Source organism: Thalassophryne amazonica, chromosome 2 (genome assembly GCF_902500255.1).
Source record: "Thalassophryne amazonica chromosome 2, fThaAma1.1, whole genome shotgun sequence".
NCBI lineage: Eukaryota > Metazoa > Chordata > Actinopteri > Batrachoidiformes > Batrachoididae > Thalassophryne > Thalassophryne amazonica.
The window spans coordinates 27980539-27993152 of NC_047104.1; the positions used below are offsets into that span (position 1 = coordinate 27980539).

Below are 12614 nucleotides of genomic sequence, written 5' to 3' on the forward strand. Positions count from 1 at the left end.
GAGAGGAAAAGAGAGAGAGAGAGAGAGAGAGAGAGAGAGAGAGAGAGAGAGAGCAGGGGGAGCGAGAGAGAGAGAGAGGAGAGACAGCAGAAAGAGGGATAGGGAGGAGAGAGAGAGAGCAGAGGGGGAGAGAGAGGAGAGAGAGAAGAGAGAGCAGGGGGGAGATAGAGAGAGAGAGAGGGAGAGAGAGCAGAGAGTGGGAGAGAGAGAGCAGAGGGGGAGAGAGAAAGAGAGCAGAGGGGAGAGAGAGAGAGAGAGACAGAGAGACAGCAGGGGGAGAGCGAGGAGAGAGAGACAAAGAGAGAGAGAGAGACAGGGAGGAACAGCAGAGAGCAAGGGAGAGAGAAAGAGGAAGAGCAGAGAGAGAGAGGAGAGAGAGAGAGCAGAGGGGGAGAAAGAGCAGAGGGGGAGCTAGAGAGAGAGAGAGCAGAGGGAGAGAGAGAGAGGAGAGAGAGAGCAGAGGGGGAGAGAGCGAGCAGAGGGAGAGCAGAGAGAGAGAGCAGAGGGAGAGAGAGAGAGAGCAGAGAGGGAGAGAGAGAGAGGAGAGAGACAGAGCAGGGGGGAGAGAGAGCAGAAAGTGGAGGAGAGAGGGAAGGAAAGGAAGACATGGGGGAAAAGAGGCAAAAAGTGGCAAAGTGGGAGAGAGATGAACACTGCACAGTGGTGTCCAAAGTCATTCCAGATATAGTGGTCGGCATAGCAAAACAATTGTTCATTTTGTGATAATAGCATGAAATTTGGCACACATATTCTAAATTAACTGTTTATTTTTGGATCTGGAGCTGTCCTGGAGCTGACCTCTAATGAGCTACAGGGGACAATAAAGAATTACGCAGGGTCAAATTTTAAAAATGCTCCAATCATACTGTACATATCATTTGTCTGATCATAACGATTACAAAAAGGTCTAGTTTGGACTATCTGTGATTGAATGTTCAGGAGTTAGGGGGTAAAAAGAGCAAAAATTGTGACAAAGCTCAGTTTCAGTTTATACAGGGATCAAAAGTTGCTCCAATTTTGGTAAAAAAGTGATGCAAATTATTGGTTGAAATAAAAGGATTAATAAAGGGAATAGTTTTGACTGTGTTGAATGCTTGTTCTCCGAAGTAAAGGTCAAACAAGGTCAATGTCCATTGGATTCTATGACATGTGACATATGTTTCCCTGTAACATGAATTAAGCATGACAGATTGTGCAAACTATTCCTTTTTAAAATGCTATTAACTCAACCAACAATTTGCAGCATTTATTTATTTTTTGCCAAAATTGGAGCAACTTTAACTTTTGACCCCTGTACAAACTGAAACTGACCTTTGTCACAATTTTGGCTGTTTTTACCCCATAACTCCATGGAATTCAATCATAGATAGTCCAAACTATACCTTTTTGGAATTGTTATGATCAGACAAATAATGTGGTATGGTTTTCAACATGATTGGAGCATTTTTAAATTTTGACCCTGTGTAATTTTTATTGACCCCTGTAACTCATTAGAGGTCAGCTCCAGGATGGCTCCATATCTGAAAATAAACATGAGTTAATTTAGAATATGTGTGCCAAATTCCATGCTTTTATCACAAAATGAACATTTTTATGGAAATTGTAGCAAAGCTGCACCACTAAAAGGGCCAAGAAGATGCAGTTTTTTTGTTTGTTTGTTTGTTTTTTTTGCAGCCACTGACTCTCCTTTCACTGATTAACATCACTTTGAGCAGATGGGATGAGTTCATCAGTGAAATCACCTGCTGGAGTCAGTGGCTGCAGAGAAAACCTGTATCTTCTTGGCCCTTTCTGGAATACTTTGGACACCACTAGGAGAAAGCACAGGAGAGAGGATCAGAAGGAGAGAGTGGGAGGAGAGATGGGCAGGGGGAGACCGAGAAACAGAAACAGACAGGCCTGCCTGCCCCTCCTTCCACCTGTCTGTCTAGCTGCCTGCATGCCTGTGTGTCTGTCTCTTTCCAGAGTAAACCAAATGATAAAATTTAAAGAAGCCTTTCTGAAACATTAGGAAGAAGAAACTAAATTCAGAGTAAATTAGAAAACATTAGCTGTCCTTAAATCCTAACATCTAAGTGTCAGGAGAGGCAGGTCCAAACCAGGCACCAGCTCAGTGATCACATTAAACAACAAAAATCAACACAACATGAGCTCACTGGTCAACAGGAGCACTTCCTCTTAAAATTCAAATACATTCAATTAAATGAAGAACACTTACTTGAACTAATTCAATTCTGTAATTCCAAATTCAGTTAAATGACATCACAAAATTAGGGGTGGAGGACTTCACACACACACACACACACACACACACACACACACATACACACACACACATGCGCGCTCTGCTCTTATCGTCCCGGTAACAGTTGAAAGTGTGGAAATGTCCACTGTGAGCGAGCGTGTGCTGGCAGAGAGCACGCACAAGGCAAATGATGTGCTTTTGTGAGAGTACAAACTCATCTCCTTTTGAATGCAACTAACTGCGCTGACCAGACATTTACATGCACTGATTTTCAACACAGTGTGCAACTCATATTAAGCTGGATCGGAGCAGTTTCACAATAAAGTCAAACTTTTGATTTTAGTTATGTTGATGTGTACTTTCTTGAATCAGAAAGCCACTGACAGCTGGCTTCTTGGTTCCTATTTCTCTGGTGATTTCATCATTACTGCCCCCTGCTGCTTTGGAGACCATCACATCAGAGAACAGCCCTCACACCTCGTTTCACCAGTGTACGTAATCCTCTTTCTAGAGTTCAATGCAAAGAAATGCATTTCTTTTCAGAGACCACAGCAGCTGCATCTCAATTCAGGGGCCACACCCTCCGAAGGTCAGTGTTCCCAACTCCTCAGTAAGAAAAGTAGCTATTGGCTGTCCTAAAAGTTGCCAGAAGTAGCTAAATGACATCATCAGCTAATTTGCATATTATGGGCATCATAACAGATGTAGGGAGAAAAAAGGATGTTGTGGGAGAGATCACTGAATACATTATCAACCTTTTAATATTGTTTGGTAAATTTCATATTCTTAAATGCAGAGTACTGAAAATGACTTTACATTGGACTTCAGGCTGAATAAAGCAGTATTAAGCTATAGACGCTCTCAAATGTCATAAAACTGTCACGCTCTATAAGGAATTTTTTTAAACAGAATTAATGTTAAAGAAACCCTTTACCTTTGTTATTGTACAATTTATTTTTTTTCTACCTCTTTCTATTGTGGCTTTGTCCTTTGTTTACTGTTAATGCATTTGCTGAAATACAGTTGTGGGAGAGACAAAAGAGTGATTCTTGGTTTGTTTATTTATTTTGCCATTAAAATTGGCTATCACTCCTCAAAATAAAATAACTTCTCAAGGCCAGGCTGACCGAGTCCAAGTGACGTTTGCCATTCAATGTGGGAACATTCGTGGAGGCATCACGCGTGCATGTTTGAACGCAAAGAATTGTAGATATCCCTCCGCTCAGTGCTTTGGGCTCTGTGGCTTTGCAGCAGCAGGCTGCAGCGGAAGCAGGGGGACCCGCTGCCGCTCGGTGAGAATAGAGACTTTAGTCGCCAAACACCAGAAAAGTCTCTATTGACGCCAGGAAAAGTACCTAAATTTGTCGCTAGTCGCCTTTGAGAAAATAAGTTGTCAAGAAAGTTTGGAAAGAAAGTTTGTTTGGAAAGTCGCCAGATTTAGCGAGAAAGTCGCCAAGTTGGCGACACTGCTGAAGGTTCCTTGCAATCTGGACAGCGAATGCAGCCTTCTTACCCCTGAAAACAAAGCATACAACAGGTGTATCCTTCACAGCCCAAACCTTCCCAACGTTCACTGTGTGATTTTTTTTTTTAAGACAAAGTGTTTGGTTAAAAAAAGACAATTTCAAACTCCATATGTACATTTCTAAATAAATGACTCAATATTTATTGAGTCATTATACACAGAGTTCACATGAGTTCCACACTATGTCAAAAATCAGTGCATGTAAAATGTCAATAAATATTTATAATTGTACATATAGAGCTTGAAATTGTCCTTTTTTAAAAAGACAAAGTGTTTGGTTTATCGATAAAAGGACAATTTCAAGCTCCATGTGTACAATTATAAATAAATGGCTCAACATTTATTTGTACTTCTAAGTATTAATAGTATTGAAAGGTACTGCTACAGGTTATGCCTACTACGCTGGCTTGTCACACGCAGCTGCCAAGGTTGCTTGGCAACCAGGGCAAGGGCTGGGATAAGCTAATGACGCGATCACAAAAGGCTGCGTAGGATAAACGATTTCATTTCAGAATGGTCGGTTCTTGCTACATGGTCTCAGAAAGCCACATCTTGTTATCATGCAGCCTTAGAAAGAAATGGAACACAGCCTTTATCTGTTTTTTGTTTGTTTGTTTTTAATATGCACATGGAACACGACACAGACAAAAACAAGAGACAACAAACTATTGATATAGCTGCAAAAAAAATGTATTTTAAACTCACTAATCTACTTTCTTTTGACTTTACATCTACACAATTGGACCATCACAGTTAATGGGGAAGGATCTAGCTTGTTACTGTTCCAAAGCTTGCTCAGTTACCAAATGTAGCTTCCTGGTACACATTGCATACAGTCTCTCCAAAAACTGTTGCAAAAATTCTATTCTCTCAATGTACTCGAGACAAATTCTGGACCACAAAAACAAAACAAAACAAAAATGGAAGTACCAGCTTCACATACAACAGATATCATAGAGGCTTCCACAGACATGAATACATACCTGGTTGTCAAGGATACGCACACAGAGGTACGTGGAAATGAGATGTTAGACTATGCTAATGTGTGTGACACATCTGGCCAGAGTGTAAAAAAGGGGTGTTTCCACTTTCACCATGTTTATATGACACACACCAAACTGGAAAACGTGGTGAATCCTGCTGATGTCCAAATGACATTGGGCAGCACTTGACACATTGGCGACATCGACTCATAACCAATGACGACACATCATGATGTGTCGTCATGGGTTGGGAGGACTCACTGCAACATTTTTGAACACACGTTCAAAAACTGCACCTTAATGGGTTGTGTGACATTTTGAGGAGGTACTGGGTTGTCCTGATGGTTTTTGAGTATTCTAGGTGGGATTTCCACTTTCAGGAATTGTCAACGTCCAGAAGCCAAACTGCTGGACTATGATGGTGGTCCATGACCATTTGGCTCAATAAGTGTCCCACCCACCATGTTGGCATGACACCGCCTAAACACCATTACTACTCTGCAGCAGTGTTGCTACACACCACCAGGACCTCATCACACCAGCAACATGACCACGGACTGCCATCATGCCATGACAGCAGGAAGACATTACAATGCTTCTAAAATATAAGGGAAAGCATAAAGATATCAACAAGGTGGCATTATAATGTAACAATGGCTTGTTTAACCTCTGTGTTGTGTATGTTTTCTCCACCCTCGGAACACAAACTCACAATCTCAGGCATGAGAGGCTGGCACTCTGACCAGGAAGCTAACACCCTTGGGCCCTGGTGTCTGTGGCCACAGCGTCTTTTGGCACAGCGACTCCTGCTGGCTTGCGTCACACTTGTATAGTCCAGAAAAAACTGCAGCAAAATCTCTTTTACAGTTATAACGACAAAATATGGACAATGATTCTGAACGATGGACGCTGCTGCAGACTACAGCTAAGGACGAATGTCTGCTGTCATCTGATCCTGACCTGTGACTGGTGGTCTTCAAGTGGCGTTCATGACAGCTTGTTGGTTAAACGTGGACACATTTTTCCCTTCATGTCTCACCTCACATTTCAACAAGATGCCATCACGAAGACACAACAAGACATAATCGCGCCGTGAGACAATTTAGTAAAACAGCTGACAACTTTTGAACATTCAAAACTGTCATGGCATGACGTGCATCCTCCAGGCCCATGACAATGCATCACAACATAATATGGCGTGGCACCCGATGCTGCCAACATGCCAACAGGATGCACTAAGTCTCACAGTTCCCCCGGAACAAAGCATGAATAACGGGCTTTGCCTCAGAATACATTGTGTAAGAAGAACTGAAAGCCTAAAATGTTTGAATAAATAACTTTTCAATAAACAGTTAAAAAAATTAACAATGCTCATTCTTTTGAAGTGTTCTTGAAATTATTTTGCTTGTCTTCAATGAGAGTACGTCAGTTGTGGTTTCATTCATTTCTTCTAAAGAGACTCCGTGGGTTTGATATTGTCCGCACTATGACTCTGCACTGGATGAGGTGAACTGAAGGACCCTTGTGCTGCGGTGTTGGAGACACGGAACATAAAAAGCAGATAAACGGTTAAAGCAGCTTGTGAAGAATGAACGGTGTTTAAGGTAGTCGCAAACGTTTGATGCCCTCTGAAGATGTGGCACTATTGTGTAGCCACATTTCTCATTGCTTTTCACACTCTATTCATGTGACTAACAACTCCCACGCCGCTGCCCTGTGACCATGACGACTACTGGGTGACCTCAGAGTGCAAGCGAGCTTTAAAGGTATAAATGGCCAAGATTTCCCACAAACCTCGAGGTGTGAAAAAGTCTGAGATGCAAACATCTTCAGTGCCACTCCAATAGTCCAGTGCACAATTTAACATCTACCTGACCTCTAATGAATGACATTAATTTACACAGACACGATTATATTCACGTTACCGAGTCAACAAGAAGCAACCATGTAAATGGTATCACTCCTCAGCAACAAATAATAAAACTATATAATACTCAGCAAAATGAAAATGTAACTGAAACTAACAGGACTAACACTGAATTATTTTAAAGTCTTTTCCTTCTTAATTATGATGCAGTCAATACATTTACTTGGAGAAGAATAAAATGTGAAGACAATTAAAGATGTCATATTAACTCAGTGATAATCACGCCTCTGAGTGCTAGACTAACCTTTTGATAACTGCATATTTTGAGAAAAATCCCATTAAAAAATTAGCTTAAAATAACCAGTATATTTTTCTGAACCTTAAAAATGCATAGTGTTGTTATTCATGGATACTCATATTTAATAATTAATTACAACATACAGTATATTGCTGGTGATATTACATTTCTGAAGGAACTATTTAGTAAACAAAGTGACCAGAACTAATTTCTTAGACTGGAGCAGCATTGGTATTTAAATGGTATATTCAAAACATAAATAAATACAGTAAAACTCACATATAATGGATTCAGGTGAACCAGCGAATTTTGTCTGTTATAATCGAAATCCGCTGTATGTATAAAATCAGTTATGCGCATGTAATGGATTAGTGACAGTTAGGAGGAGCTGAACGACCTACAGGGAATCCCCAGCTCCAATTAGGCTTATGTATTTCCTCGATTAAACACCTGACCTTGAATAGGGACCTGCCTCATTTAATGGCCGGGTCAAAACTTCGTCTGAAAAAATAAATGCCTGCCTTAAATAAGCACCGGACATTATGTGCATTAAAAAGATTACATTTGTTCGGGTCACTCTTTTTTTCTAAGTGTGCTGCAGAGCGGAACCTTAAAATGCTAAAACCTGATTTATGCTTCTACAACTCCATAACTCTGTGGCCATGCAATGACGTCAACGTGCGCGTGACCCTTTTAAAGTTCTCTGCTGCATTGGTGGGTGTCTTAATGCAATTTTCTGCAGGAACAATGACTTTTTCTGGATCAATTTGTCCCTCAGTGAGCTCCACTTCTTTATACAATCATCAACCTCCAAACCAACGTTATGGTATATGTAATTTCCCTCCATGAATCACAGATCATTTGAGAATTTTTGTCGTTTTTAAATTTTGTGTTGTACAGTTGGTCATATTTGTGGACTTTTCTGCCAAATGTATGCAAGCCATGATCGAAATGTAATCAGTGTGCGGACGGCAAAAACTATTAAAATATGATGGGAGAGGAAGGAGGGAAAATGTAAAAGTGACCAATCACAGCCTTAAGGTCTCCGTCATTAAAACAGGTGTGTATCAGGCTACAGGGAGGGTTCAAAGCCACATGGAGGGCTGTGGTATAAAGCAGTTGTTTTTGGTTTGTCCCACCAAGGGATATGCGTGAAAATTAACACCACATTACAGTGCAGGCAGTAAGCAGCATTTTGGTAATAATCGCCGGCCTTGACTAAAGGCCTGCCACGTTTAGGTGCCGGGTCTGAGCACGGTTTGAAAAAATAAACGTCCGAGCTTTTAATCAAGTAAATACGGTCCCACTTTCCTTGAATCGGCAAGAATTCGTACCTCTGTTTCGACTGGGCACATCCAGACTGCTCTGTCCAGTACATGCGAAGGGTTTTTAATGGAAATACATTACGATGGGGTAGGACGTTTTGTCCTATGTGAGTGAAAATCCATTATACAAAATCCAGTATATACAGTGTGTATTACATGGAAAACTATACAAAATCATTGAGACTTTTGCTTTTGTCCGGTGAGTGCGAGTGTCCGGTTTATACAGTGACGATTTAGGCAAGTCTTACTGTAAATAAATAAACAGAAGTGGCCATATTTCTACAGACATTTTGAACATCTAATATACTGTTAATTAAAAAGAAAGATACTTTTTTTTTATTAATAATTTGTGTGTACAGTGGATGAGTGAGTGAAATAAATAAATAATACTCTTAAACTGAGACACCATGCTCTTGAATAAAAAGCGGGAATAACCTTCATATGTTGTTGTTCATTCGGCCGCTCCCGGTATGTTCAGGTATGTTCTTGTTCTGGTAGTCTGACTTCTGTCTTGACTCTTGTAGAGAGTCAAGAGCCAGAGCAAGAATTTTAGCTGAGGAAGCTTCTGCGATTTTAAGCAAAATGTCCTCGCGTCAAGCAACCCAGTCCAGTTGAAGATTCAAGCTTCTCTACTATGGAAACCAGCTGGACAACTGAGAGCCTTCACAGAAATATTTGAGCAACCTGCAATTTTGCAAGTTCTCCCACTTAGAAATCATGGAGGGGTCTGAAATTTTCATCTTAGGTGCATGTCCACTGTGAGAGACATAATCCAAAAAAAAAAAAAAAAAAATCCGGAAATCACAATGTATGATTTATTTTAAAATAATTTATTTGTATGTTACTGCTGCAAATAAGTATTTCAACACGTGCCAATCAGCAGAAATTCTGGCCCTCAAAGACCTGTTAGTCCGCCTCTAAAAAGTCCACCTCCACTCCACTTATTATTCCAAATTAGAAGCACCTATCTGAGGTCGTTAGTTGCATAAAGACACCTGTCCACCCCACACAATCAGCAAGACTCCAACTATTAACATGGCTAAGACCAATGAGCTGTCCAAAGACACCAGAGACAAAATTGTAGACCTCCACAAGGCTGGAAAGAGCTACAAAGCAATTGCCAAGCAGCTTGGTGAAAAAAGATCAACAAAATGGAAGAAGCTAAACATGACTGTCAATCTACCTCGGACTGGGGCTCCATGCAAGATCCCACCTCGTGGCGTATCAATGATCCTAAGAAAGGTGAGGAATCAGCCCAGAACTGCACGGGAGGAGCTGGTCAATGACCTTAAGAAAGCTGGCACCACTGTTTCCAAGGTTACTGTGGTAATACACTAAGACGTCATGGGTTAAAATCATGCTTGGCACGGAAGGTTCTCCTGCTTAAATCAGCACACGTCCAGGCCCGTCTTAAGTTTGCCCATGACCATTTGGATGATCCAGAGGAGTCATGGGAGAAAGTTATGTGGTCAGATGAGACCAAAATAGAACTTTTTGGTCTTAATTCCACTTGCCGTGTTTGGAGGAAGAAGAATGTTGAGTACCATTCCAAAAACACCGTCCCTACTGTGAAGCATGTGGGTGGAAGCATCATGCTTTGGGGGTGTTTTTCTGCACATGGGACAGGATGACTGCACTGTATTAAGGAGAGGATGACCGGGGCCATGTATTGCAAGATTTTGGGGAACAACCTCCTTCACTCAGTTAGAGCATTGAAGATGGGTCATGGATAGGTCTTCCAACATGACAATGATCTGAAGCACACAGCCAGGATAACCAAGGAGTGGCTCTGTAAGAAGCATATCAAGGTTCTGGAGTGGCCTAGCCAGTCTCCAGACCTAAACACAATAGAAAATCTTTGGAGGGAGCTCAAACTCCGTGTTTCTCAGCGACAGCCCAGTAACCTGGCTGATCTAGAGAAGATCTGTGTGGAGAAATGGGCCAAAATCCCTGCTGCAGTGTGTGCAATCCTGGAGAACAAAACTACAAGAAATGTTTGACCTCTGTAATTGCAAACAAAGGCTACTGTACCAAATATTAACATTAATTTTCACAGGTGTTGAAATACTTATTTGCAGCAGTAACATACAAATAAATTATTAAAAAATCATACATTGTGATTTCCGGATTTTTTTTTTTTAGATTATGTCTCTCACAGTGGACATGCACCTAAGATGAAAATTTCAGACCCCTCCATGATTTCTCAGTGGGAGAACTTGCAAAATTGCAGGGTGCTCAAATATTTATTTTCCTCACTGTATGTACTGGGACAATGCAGTTAAACTGTCTTAGATACAGACATGTATAGTGACTGTGACTTAAATCCAGGTTTAGATATTACCCGTCTAACTCTTCCACTGAGCTACCTGTCCTGTGCCTCTATACTCAGAATTGAGGGAATGAGCAATTAAATCGTGAGAAGAAAAACAACTAAAATGTGGCAAATTTTTAAGACACTCGAGGCATTTCCAGACCAGGTGGGATATAGGGAATAATGCTGACAAGCTCTCAATCATCCCCAGGGTTAGCTCTTCATTAGATGTGGCCAAAAAAAAAAAAAAAACTTCAAAGGGAAGTGCTTAGGAAGTACCTCCCTACCCTTTTCTTGTGTGTCATGTCATTTTTCCCTCCCTGGTGTGTGATGTCTGTCTCTGTGTTGTTGGACATGGTCTCTGGGTTCCCTACCCTGGCCTGCCCATCTGATCTCTGCAGCTGCTGAGTATGCTCACCTGCAATCTATCTCCAATCAAGCCAATGCAGTATTTAATCGCAGCTCAGACATCCAGATGCTGCCAGATCTTTCAGTTTCCACTGTGGCACAAACTACTGGCCTTATCTCTGCGAAGATTTTTCATGGTTTGTATTTTTGGTGTTATTTTCCACAGATGTCTGTTTAGCTGTTTGCTCTGTGCCTCAGATCCTCCATATCTGACCCGCCAGAATCCTAGTTGCCATCTGCCTTGCTTCAGTCTTCAGCCACCTGTTTCATTCACTCATAATCAGCTCCTTTGCCTGTCCTGCTCAGCTGTTGCTGTCTCTGCCGTCAGATCATTCCAGCCAAATCCGCCAACATCTCACCTAAATAAATTGTAAAAAAAAATCTTTTTCTGTCTTCAGGTTGTGTCTACATTATGTACCCCATCTGTCAGTTCCAGGGTAAACCATATGTGGAATGTCCTCATTCCACATGAAGCAGCAGCTTCATGAGGACATTGCAGAAGCGGAAGTGGATGAGTAGACTAATGGACGACCTGAAGAATACAGGATCAGTGTGGAGGAGGATCGGGATAGACTTGATGGAGAAAATGGATAACACATAGATCCAGATGTGGGATGAGATCCATTTTTGTTTTGTTTTGTGGTCTAAGAAGATTGAGGTCAATGAAGGATTACACAGGGGTGAACATTTAAAAATGTTCCAATCATATACCACATTATTTGTCTGATCATAAAGATTCCAAAAAAGGTATAGTTTGGACAACCGATGACTCAATTTTAAGGAGTTATGGTGTAAAAATAGCAAAGATACTGACAAAGGTAATTTTCAGTTTATACAGGGTTATACAAGTTAGAGTTGATTCAATTTTGATAACAATGAAGCAAATTATTGGTTCAGCTAATAAAAAGGAACAGTTTGCATCAGGGTTATTATGTTAATGGATATGACCCCTACCTGGCTATAACTACCACTGTAGGAAAGCTAGCAAATTGTACTTTTGTGTGTGTGTGTGTGTGTAGGCCATGGTATACTGAGGATGGATTGGAAGTGTTGTACAGTCCCGTTAAGTGGTATCAACAACCAGCTTGGCCCACAGACTAATAAGAAGGGTTGCATATGACACAGAAATATTAGAAGAAGAATTAAGTCCCATATGCGACCTGAGGTCCATTGGTGCCCGTACTTAGCCCTGGATCCCACTGAGTAAAGCGGACGAGAGTCTATGACTCACTCAGGACGGGACGCCAGTCCATCGCAGGTTACTTCCCCAGTCTAGGCTGGTACCCATTTTCAGATGAAGACAATGCAGCTAAAGTATCTTGTCCAAGGACAGAGACAGGCAATGTGACTGGGAATCAAACTCAGGTCTACATCCCACTGAGCTACCTGCTCTACCTCATAGTAATATTAGAAGATACCAAAAAAAAAAAAAAAATCAGCTAAACCAACCACAGAAAACCCACCTTCAAGCATGAAAAAACAATAAGCAAAGTTTGAGTTCTGCGTGCACTGCTCTTAGTTTCCAAGTCAAAGCTTAGGGAACATAAACACAGACTACACCAGTATCCAGTCAATTGGACGCCCTTTGGTTATTCAGCTGAGTGCCTTCTTTTATTTATAGATTTTGTGTCAGTTTCTGGTGAATTATACTA

The 12614-nt window shown here is 41.2% G+C and overlaps 1 protein-coding gene across 1 annotated transcript in view; it reads right to left on the reverse strand.

The window, feature by feature from the left end:
• Positions 1-12614, reverse strand: part of shank2b (SH3 and multiple ankyrin repeat domains 2b) — a 618688-nt gene that overhangs the window by 274823 nt on the left and 331251 nt on the right. The window lies entirely within an intron of this gene.